We start from the raw sequence: 2,948 nt of genomic DNA, 5'->3' as shown, positions 1-2,948 counted from the left end.
TGAATTAATTTATTTAAGCTCCAAAAACCTATCGAAACTTTAAAACAAACTTCATTACTAAAAAACACATCAATTATTATAAAAACAACCAAATAAAAACAATAAATACATATGTAAAATAAGAGACTTAATGACACTTTTGATGCACAATCAGTAGGATAAGTCTGAAGCTTTTAATGCATTTAAAAACTTCAAGACACATGTTGAAAATGAAGTAGAGAGAACCATTAAAATTCTTTGTTCAAAAGAGTTTCAAGACTTTTGTGATGAACATGGAATTCAAAGACACTTGACTGCAACATACACACCACAACAAAATGGAATATTAGAGAGAAAAAACCAAACCATTATGAATATAATGAGATGCATGTTGACACATATGAGTGTTCCGAAGAATTTTTGGCCAGAAGCTGTGAAATGAAGCATTCATGTTTTGAATTGTAGCTCTACATTTGTTGTTCAAGCCTAGAGTGGATGAAAAGCATTAGTTGATCATTTCAAAGTGTTTAGATGTATTGCATAAGCACATGTTTCAGATGAGAAGAGAAAGAAGCTAGATAATAAAGGCGTAAAATGTGTATTCCTTGGAATTAGCAAGCACTCAAAAGCCTACAAATTATTCAATCCTATTACAAAAAGAATTTTCATCAGTCAAGATGTTGTGTTTAAGGAGGATAGCACTTGGAATTGGATAGAATAAAGTGCAAACTAGCAACAAATACTAGTTTGTTTGATGAAAAAGAGGTAGAAGTACGTGAAAAATCATACCAACAACTACAGCACTAGCAGTCTACAAAGCCTGCATTCAGACGAGGAATTACCATAGCTGAGTCATAATAAAGATCAACAAGCTCAAGAGAGTTCACGATCTCAATGAAGCAGAAGAAGGCCAGTTTGGATGGAAGATTATGAGGTGAGAGGTGTTGTTCAATCTCGTGAACAATCCCAAGAGGATTCACAATCTTAATGAGGCAGAAGAAGGCTAGCTTAGATGGAAGATTATGAGTTGAGTGGTGTTGTTCAATCTGATGATGTTTTTTATCATTATGTATTTTTATCATATTATGATCTTATCACATTTGAAGAAGCTACTAAAGAGTCAAAATGGCAAAAATCCATGGATGAAGAGATCGTGTCAATTGAAAAAAAAAATAGTTGGGAACTAATCAAACATCCTGAAGGACAAGCATCCATTGGTGTTAAATGGATTTACAAAACCAAACTGAAGAAATATGGCAAAGTACACAAGTATAAAGCCTGACTTGTTGCAAAGGGGTACAAGCAAAAATTTGATATTGATTACAAAGAGGTAGTTGCACTAGTTGCAAGAATGGACACTATTCGATTGGTATTATCAATTATTGTTCAAAATTCATGGGGTATATATCAACTTGATGTAAAGTCTGCATTCTTGCATGGAACATTGGAAGAGGAGGTATACACTGATCAACCTCCTAGATATGTGAAATAAGGTCATGTGGATCAAGTATACAAATTAAAGAAAGCATTATATGGACTCAAACAAGCACCAAGAGCTTGGCACATCTGTATAGATGCTTATTTTAATAAGGATGATTTTCTTAATTGTCCTTATAAGCATACTCTATATGTTAAATCTAAAGTTGATAAGGTGTTAGTTATATGCTTATATATTTATGATCTCATTTTTATGGGTAATGATAGATCCATGTTTAATGAGTTTGAGAATTCTATGATAAAGGAATTTGATGTGACAGATTTGGGGTTGATGCATTATTAGTTGTGTGCAATCATCTGATGGTATATTTATGTCATAGAAAAAATATGCTCTAGAGATTTTAGATAGGTTTAAAATGACAAATTGCAATTCAGTTTTCACCCCAACTAATCTCAGCTTGAAACTCATCAAAGATGATGCTGGAAAGAAAGTGAATGCTTCTTTTTATAAGCAAATAGTTAGGAGTCTTATGTATTTAATATCAACCAGGCCAGATATCATGTATGTTGTCAGCTTAATCAGGAGATATATGGAGTGTCCAATTAAAGCTCACCTCTTGGCTGCAAAAAGATTTTTTTGCTACAGACTATGGAATCTTATATAAAAGTGATAGAAACTCAAGTTTGATTGATTTTTCAGATAATGATTATCCGCAGATAATGATTGTCTGAAGATCTTGATGATAGAAAGAGTACTTCCAAATTGGTGTTTATGTTAAATTTTGGAGTTGTTTCATAGTCATTAAAAAGATAACAAATAGTAGCTTTGTCAACTATTGAAGCTAAATTTGTTGTTGCAGCATCAACTTCAAGTCAAGCAATTTTATTATGCAGGCTACTTGACTTCTTACAAAACCATCAACAACAAGGTCCAACCTTAATTTGCTGTGATAACATGCCCACCATAAAGCTTTCAAAGAATCCATTACTTAATAGGATAAGTAAACACAATGACATCAGGTTTCACTTCTTACGTGATCTATGTAAGGAAGGTGTTATTCATGTGGTGTTCTGTAAGAGTGAAGATCAGATTGCAGATATATTAACTAAGCCTCTATAGATGCCATCAGAGAAGGAATAGTAGTTGTCAATTCCTAAACCAATATCTATAGATATTAGTTTAAAGGATGGTGTTAAAAATAAGTTATGTTGCTTATGATTTTGAGTTTATCTATAGTAAGTAGTGGGAGACCTATTTTATAGGAAATACCTACTTTTTTGGAGTTCAATCCACGTTTAAGGTAGTGGAGATTTTATTGTTATTCTGTTACTATTTCATTGTTACTGTACAGTGACATGACCAAAAGATTGATGTATCCTCCCAAGTGTAGGAGTTTCGAAGTAATAAATAACTCATAAGACTGGGGTCTAACCATAGAAAGGTCAATTGTATAAATTATAAATAATAACAATACAACAACAACAATAATAATAATAGAAGAAAAAGAAGAAATTGATAAGAACTTTGAGAT

Source organism: Populus euphratica, unplaced genomic scaffold, assembly GCF_000495115.2.
Source record: "Populus euphratica unplaced genomic scaffold, PopEup_1.0 scaffold479.1, whole genome shotgun sequence".
Taxonomy (NCBI): Eukaryota; Viridiplantae; Streptophyta; class Magnoliopsida; order Malpighiales; family Salicaceae; genus Populus; species Populus euphratica.
This window is presented reverse-complemented; position numbering follows the sequence as displayed.